This window comes from Meles meles, chromosome 5 (genome assembly GCF_922984935.1).
Source record: "Meles meles chromosome 5, mMelMel3.1 paternal haplotype, whole genome shotgun sequence".
In the NCBI taxonomy this organism is placed as follows: domain Eukaryota; kingdom Metazoa; phylum Chordata; class Mammalia; order Carnivora; family Mustelidae; genus Meles; species Meles meles.
Genome location: NC_060070.1, coordinates 84,392,406 through 84,401,072, shown reverse-complemented (window position 1 = coordinate 84,401,072; position 8,667 = coordinate 84,392,406). Strand labels below are relative to the sequence as shown.

Sequence of the window (8,667 nt, the reverse complement as noted above, 5' to 3'; positions counted from 1 at the left end):
GATTAAAACTGAAAAGTTAGGAAGCAGCAGTTAAAACATCATTTGGAGTCTCTGCAGTATCAAAATAATCAACTAAAAGAAATGGAAGTAATTGCATCTGGGAAGGAGGAAATGAGAAAAAGGAGGCAAGTCACTGCCATTTTACAAAAATTAAAATTTTAAACTATTTTATTCTTTAAGTTGTGTGCTCAGAAAATTTGATAAAGTAAAACTTTATTTTGAAGACAGGAAACAAAAATATAAGAAAGGACAAATAAAGCCAAAGTTTGAAAAGACTAATAAAATTGACAAATTAATGGCAAGCTTGAGAGAGAGAATTCAAAATTATTATATTAAAAATACAAGTTAGTAAACAAGACATTGCCACAGAAACAGTAGAGGTGTACAGATTAAAAGATAAACTACCACAAATTCATTCCTATAAATTTGAAAACTAAGATAAAATGATTGAGTTCCTATTTTAAAATCAAAATCGACTCCGAAAGAAATAGTTTTTCTGTATAGTCTTTAAAAGAAAGACTTATTAAGGAAATTTTATCGTACTTGAAAGCTATTCTACAAAAAAAATCGGAATCTATCAGATGTTTAGGTAACTTACAGTCAAGTTTTATCAAAATTTTCAAGGAATGAACCATTTCAACCTTATTAAGCTTCTTCCAGAAAACAGCAGAAGAGAAAATCTGCTCCTATTTATTCCAAGTGGCTAGCGTATCATGGTATCAAAAAACAAAAACAGAAACAAAAACACACAAGGAAAATAAAAGAAAAAAAATACTTTCCCAGGTCATTCATAAACATAAATGCAAATATTAGTATGCCAAATCCGGCAATGCACTGATGTAATTTATTATATTAATTGATTGAGTAAAGGGAGAAAACTTATAATCATCTCCAAAGATACATAAAATAGATATCAAAAAATTCAGTACCCACTCTTGGCAAAAATTTTAGCCAGACAGGAAGAGAAAGGAAATACTTTTAACCTGGTGAAGGGTTAACCTCCAAAAACCAAATTATTTTAATGATGAAATAGTCAAAACATTGTTATTAAAATGAGGAATGAGACAAGAATATTGACATTATTGTTTGTATTTAATATGGAACCACAGATAATGTGTGACATATGTGAATATAGAAAGAACAAAAAAGTAATATTATTGGAAAAGAAGAAACAGAAATATCATAATATGCAGATTAACAATACAGGAAATTCCAAAAAACCAAGAAATTATCAGAATTAATAAGAGAATATAACAAAGGGAGCTGGTTATTAAAAAGAAGATGCTATCGAACCAGTGAGGCTGTTACAATTGATTAACAACAGAAAAATCAAAGGGATCCCTTCCTCATCTTCTGCACAATCCATCAATTCCAGATTTAAAAAATAATAATAAAAAATGTGAAAGTCAAAATACTTAAACATTCAGAATATATAGAAGAATATCTTATTTAATGAGCTCCATATAAAGAATGATTTTTAAACATGGCATCAAAAGTACAAACCATCAAGAAAAACTGATCAATTCAAAATTAAAATTCAGATCCTTTTATCAAAATATATCATAAAAAATGAGAAGGCAAGATATACATATGACCAATAAAAATTCATATCTAGAATATAAAACCTGCCCTTGAAATTCAATAATAAGAACATAAGCATTCTAAAAGAAAAATGGGCAAATGTCATAAACTGGCATTTCACACACACACACACACACAATACAAATGCCCAAGGAGCATATAAATATTTTCGATCACAACAGAAATTAAGGAAATGTACGTAACACCTAAATAATTTAAGATTTAAAACCCATTCAATTGGTAAAAGTTAAAAACTATGAAAAAAAAACAAGTGTTGGTAAGGGTGTAGAGCAACAGGATTATGTATTTGTTTGCTTGTCTATTTATTTATTTATTATTAGTTTCAAGGGTAGAGTTTAGTGATTCATCAGTTGCATATAACACCAGGTCCTCATTACATCGAGTGCCCTCCTTAATGCCCATCACCCAATTATTCCTTCCCCACCCACCTCCCCTCTAGAAATCCTCAGTTTGTTTGCTAGAGTTCATCATTTCTTATGGTTTGCCTTCCTTTCAATTTTCATCTTATTTTATTTTATCTTAATATTATTTTATTTTTATTTTTCCTTCCCTTCCCCTTTGTTCATCTGTTTTGTTTCTTAAATTCCACATATGAGTGAAATCATATGGTATTTGTCTTTGACTTATTTTGCCTAGCATAATATCCTGTAGTTCCAACCATACTGTTGAAAATGTCAAGATATCATTACTTTTGATAGCTGAGTAATATTATATTATATAGATAATATATAATACATACCATATATGGTATACACCTATATTATATATACTATATATACTATATACCTCATATATACCAAATAATATATACTATATATTAATATATGCCATATATAAATATGTACCATAGGAATACCATATATTCTTTATCCATTAATCTCTTTTTTAAATTTTTTATTTATTTCTTATTTTTTAATAAACATATAATGTATTTTTTTCCCCAGGGGCACAGATCTGTGAATCGCCAGGATTATACACTTCACAGCACTCACCATAGCACATACCTTCCCCAATGTCCATAACCCCCCTCCCTCTCTCCCAACCCCACCTCCCCCCAGCAACCCTCAGTTTGTTCTGTGAGATTAAGAATCACTTATGGTTTATCTCTCTCCCAATCCCATCTTGTTTCATTTATTCTTCTCCTATCCCCCTAACCACCCATGTTGCAACTTCACGTCCTCATATCAGGGAGATAATATGATAGTTGTTTTCTCCGATTGACTTATTTCACTAAGCATGATACCCTCTAGTTTCATCCACGTCGTTGCAAATGACAAGATTTCATTTCTTTTGATGGCTGCATAGTATTTCATTGTGTATATATACCACCTCTTCTTTATCCATTCATTTGTTGGTGGACATCTAGGTTCTTTCCATAGTTTGGCTATTGTAGACATTGCTGCTATAAACATTCAGGTGCACGTGCCCCTTCGGATCACTGTGTTTATATCTTTAGGATAAATACCCAGTAGTGCAATTGCTGGGTCATAGGGTAGCTCTATTTTCAACATTTTGAGGAACCCCCATGCTGTTCTCCAGAGTGGTTGCACCAGCTTGCATTCCCACCAACAGTGGAGGAGGGTTCACCTTTCTCTGCATCCTCGCCAGCATCTCTCATTTCCTGACTTGTTAATTTTAGCCATTCTGACTGGTGTGAGGTGATATCTCATTGTGGTTTTGATTTGTATTTCCCTGATGCCGAGTGATGTGGAGCACTTTTTCATGAGTCTGTTGGCCATCTGGATGTCTTCTTTGCAGAAATGTCTGTTCATGTCCTCTGCCCATTTCTTGATTGGATTATTTGTTCTTTGGGTGTTGAGTTTGCTAAGTTCCTTATAGATTTTGGATACTAGCCCTTTATCTGATATGTCGTTTGCAAATATCTTCTCCCATTCTGTCAGTTGTCTTTTGGTTTTGTTAACTGTTTCCTTTGCTGTGCAAAAGCTTTTGATCTTGATGAAATCCCAATAGTTCATTTTTGCCATTGCTTCCCTTGCCTTTGGCGATGTTCCTAGGAAGATGTTGCTGCGGCTGAGGTCGAAGAGGTTGCTGCCTGCATTCTCCTCAAGGATTTTGATGGATTCCTTTCTCACATTGAAGTCCTTCATCCATTTTGAGTCTATTTTCGTGTGTGGTGTAAGGAAGTGGTCCAATTTCATTCTTCTGCATGTGGCTGTCCAATTTTCCCAGCACCATTTATTGAAGAAGCTGTCTTTTTTCCATTGGACATTCTTTCCTGCTTTGTCGAAGATGAGTTGACCATAGAGTTGAGGGTCTATTTCTGGGCTCTCTATTCTGTTCCATTGATCTATGTGTCTGTTTTTGTGCCAGTACCATGCTGTCTTGATGATGACAGCTTTGTAATAGAGCTTGAAGTCCGGAATGGTGATGCCACCCACTTTGGCTTTCTTTTTCAATATTCCTTTGGCTATTCGAGGTCTTTTCTGGTTCCATATAAATTTGAGGATTATTTGTTCCATTTCTTTGAAAAAAAATGGATGGTATTTTGATAGGGATTGCATTAAATGTGTAGATTGCTTTAGGTAGCATAGACATTTTCACAATATTTATTCTTCCAATCCAGAAGCATGGAACATTTTTCCATTTCTTTGTGTCTTCCTCAATTTCTTTCATGAGTACTTTATAGTTTTCTGAGTATAGATTCTTTGCCTCTTATTTAGGTTTATTCCTAGGTATCTTATGGTTTTGGGTGCAATTGTAAATGGGATTGACTCCTGAATTTCTCTCTCTTCTATCTTGTTGTTGGTGTACAGAAATGAAACTGATTTCTGTGCATTGATTTTATATCCTGACACTTTACTGAATTCCTGTACAAGTTCTAGCAGTTTTGGAGTGGCTTCTTTTGAGTTTTCCGCATATAGTATCATATCATTTGTGAAGAGTGATAGTTTGACTTCTTCTTTGCTGATTTGGAAGCCTTTAATTTCCTTTTGTTGTCTGATTGCTGAGGCTAGGACTTCTAGTACTATGTTGAATAGCAGTGGTGATAATGGACATCCCTGCCGTGTTCCTGACCTTAACGGAAAAGCTTTCAGTTTTTCTCCATTGAGAATGATATTTGCGGTGGGTTTTTCATAGATGGCTTTGATAATATTGAGGTATGTGCCCTCTATCCCTACACTTTGAAGAGTTTTGATCAGGAAGGGATGCTGTACTTTGTCAAATGCTTTTCAGCATCTATTGAGAGTATCATATGGTTCTTGTTCTTTCTTTTATTAATGTGTTGTATCACATTGATTGATTTGCGGATGTTGAACCAATCTTGCAGCCCTGGAATAAATCCCACGTGGTCGTGGTGAATAATCCTTTTAATGTACTGTTGAATCCTATTGGCTAGTATTTTGCTGAGAATTTTTGCATCTGTGTTCATCAAGGATATTGGTCTGTAGTTCTCTTTTTTGGTGGGATCCTTGTCTGGTTTTGGGATCAAGGTGATGCTGGCCTCCTAAAATGAGTTTGGAAGTTTTCCTTCCATTTCTATTTTTTGGAACAGTTTCAGGAGAATAGGAATTAGTTCTTCTTTAAATGTTTGGTAGAATTCCCCTGGGAAGCCGTCTGGCCCTGGGCTTTTGTTTGTTTGGAGATTTTTGATGACTGTTTCAATCTCCTTACTGGTTATGGGCCTGTTCAGGTTTTCTATTTCTTCCTGGTTCAGTTGTGGTAGTTTATATGTCTCTAGGAATGCATCCATTTCTTCCGGATTGTCAAATTTGTTGGCGTAGAGTTGCTCATAGTATGTTCTTATAATTGTCTGTATTTCTTTGGTGTTAGTTGTGATCTCTCCTCTTTCATTCATGATTTTATTTATTTGGGTCCTTTCTATTTTCTTTTTGATAAATCTGGCCAGGGGTTTATCAATCTTATTAATTCTTTCAAAGAACCAGCTCCTAGTTTCATTGATTTTTTTCTATTTTTTTTTTCTTTTTTTGGTTTCTATTTCATTGATTTCTCCTCTGATCTTTATGATTTCTCTTTTCTCCTGCTGGGTTTAGGGTTTCTTTCTTGTTCTTTATCCAGCTCCTTTAGGTGTAAGGTTAGGTTGTGTAGTTGAGACCTTTCTTGTTTCTTGAGAAAGGCTTGTACCACTGTATATTTTCCTCTCAGGACTGCCTTTGCTGTGTCCTACAGATTTTGAAACATTGTGTTTTCATTATCATTTGTTTCCATGAATTTTTTCAATTCTTCTTTAATTTCCTGGTTGACCCATTCATTCTTTAGAAGGATGCTGTTTAGTCTCCATGTATTTGGGTTCTTTCCAGCTTTCCTCTTGTGATTGAGTTCTCGCTTCAGAGCATTGTGATCTGAAAATATGGAGGGAATGATCCTAATCTTTTGATACCAGTTGAGACCTGATTTGTGACCCAGGATGTGATCTATTCTGGAGAATGTTCCATGTGCACTAGAGAAGAATGTGTATTCTGTTGCTTTGGGATGAAATGTTCTGAATATATCTGTGATGTCCATCTGGTCCAGTGTGTCCTTTAAGGCCTTTATTTCTTTGTTGATCTTTTGCTTGGATGATCTGTCCATTTCAGTGAGGGAAGTGTTAAAGTCCCCTACTATTATTGTATTATTGTTGATGTGTTTCTTTGATTTTGTTATTAATTGGTTTATATAGTTGGCTGCTCCCATGTTAGGGGCATAGATATTTAAAATTGTTAGATCTTCTTGTTGGACAGACCCTTTGAGTATGATATAGTGTCCCTCCTCATCTCTTTATATAGTCTTTGGCTTAAAATCTAATTGATCTGATATAAGGATTGCCACCCCAGCTTTCTATTGATGCCCATTAGCATGGTAAATTGTTTTCCACCCCCTCACTTTAAATCTGGAGGTGTCTTCGCGTCTAAAATAAGTTTCTTGTAGGCAACATATTGATGGGTTTTGTTTTTTTATCCATTCTGATACCCTGTGTCTTTTCAATTAGCAATAATCGCACCTCGAATAAACCTCATTGGCTACGATACTGCCACTGCGCAAAGCTACCCTGTGTCTTTTGATTGGGGCATTTAGCCCATTAACATTCAGGGTAACTATTGGAGAGTAATGAATTTAGTGCTATTGTATTGCCTGTAAGGTGACTGTTGCTGTATATTGTCTCTGTACCTTTCTGATCTACTACTTTTAGGCTCTCTCTTTGCTTAGAGGACCCCTTTCAATATTTCCTGTAGAGCTGGTTTGGTGTTTGCAAATTCTGTCAGTTTTTGTTTGTCCTGGAAGCTTTTTATCTCCCCTTCTATTTTCAATGATAGCCTAGCTGGATAGAGTATTCTTGGCTGCATGTTTTTCTCATTTAGTGCTCTGAATATAGCATGCCAGCTCTTTCTGGCCTGCCAGGTCTCTGTGGATAAGTCTGCTGCCAATCTAATATTTTTACCATTGTATGTTACAGGTTTCTTTTCCCAGGCTGCTTTCAGGATTTTCTCTTTGTCACTAAGACTTGTCAATTTTACTATTAGGTGACGGGGTGTGGACCTATTCTTGTTGATTTTGAGGGGGGTTCTCTGCACCTCCTGGATTTTGATGTTTGTTCCCTTTGCCATATTAGGGAAATTCTCTCCAATCATTCTCTCCAATAGACCTTCTGCTCCCCTCTCTCTTTCTTCTTCTTCTGGAATCCCAATTATTCTAATGTTGTTTCTTCTTATGGTGTCACTTATCTCTCGAATTCTCCCCTCATGGTCCAGTAGCTGTTTGTCCCTCTTTTGCTCAGCTTCTTTATTTTCTGTCATTTGGTCTTCTATATCACTAATTCTTTCTTCTGCCTCATTTATCCTAGCAGTGAGAGCCTCCATTTTTTTATTGCACCTCATTAATAGCTTTTTTGATTTCAACTTGGTTAGATTTTATTCTTTAATTTCTCCAGAAAGGACTTTTATATCTCCAGAGAGGGTTTCTCTAATATCTTCCATGCCTTTTCCGAGCCTGGCTAGAACGTTCAGAATCGTCATTCTGAACTCTAGATCTGACATATTACCAATGTCTGTGTTGATTAGGTCCCTAGCCTTCGGTACTGCCTCTTGTTATTTTTGTGTGTGTGTGTGTGTGGTGAATTTTTCGCCTTGTCATTTTGTCCAGATAAGAGTATATGAAGGAGCAAATAAAATACTAAAAGGGTGGCAAAGACCTCCAGAAAAATGCACTTTGACTAAATCAGAAGAGGCCCCAAATTGTGGAGGGGGGGGAGAAAGGTGATAAAAAGAGGTTCAGAAAAAAAAGAAAAAATTTTAAAAAAGAAATCAAATAAAGAAAAAATATAAAATATAATATATATATAATATAATATATATAAAATATATAAAATATAAAAAGATATATAATATATAAAATATAAAAAGAAAAAATATATGAAATATAAAATATATAAAATATAAAAATATAAAAAGGAAAGAATATATATATATCTAATATATATATATATATTAGATAAACTAGTTTAAAAACGTTAAAAAATAAAAGGTAAAAGTTTTAAAAAATTAGCAGAAGAAGAAAAAAAACTTGAAAAAAAATTAAATTAACTGCAAGACTAAAGAATCATGGGGAGAAAGCCATGAGTTCTGTGCTTTGCTTTCTCTTCCTCTGGAATTCCGCTGCTGTAGATGGTTGGTAGATGAACTTCGTCCTGGCTGGATTTTTTGTTGATCTTCTGGGGGAGGGGCCTGTTGTAGTGACCCTCAAGTGTCTCCCCGAGGCCAAATTGCACCGCCCATACCGGGAGCCGGACTAAGTAATCCCCTTGGGTTCGCTTTCGGGAGCTATTGTTCCTGAATGCTTTCTGTAGAGTTCCAGAGGACAGGAATGAAAGTGGCAGCCTCCCAGTCTCTGGCCTGGAGGAGCCGAGATCCCAGGGCACCACTCCTCAGTGCACCGCCAGAGAACAGCACCCAATCACTCCCATATCCCTGGCCTCCAGCCACGCTCCAAGCACACCCAGACTGTGACCAGTTCAAGGTAACCCCAAGCTAAGAGCTCAGTCCTCAGCTCTGTCTCTGTAGCAGGCTTCCCCGTTCTAATACCTGCAAGCTCTGCGACACTCCAACACCC

At 35.6% G+C, this 8,667-nt stretch overlaps 1 pseudogene; it reads right to left on the bottom strand.

Annotated features, from left to right (window-relative positions):
* Positions 1–6,453: 6,453 nt before the first annotated feature.
* On the bottom strand, positions 6,454–6,607 carry LOC123942831 (annotated as a pseudogene).
* Between the last annotated feature and the right edge of the window lie 2,060 nt (positions 6,608–8,667).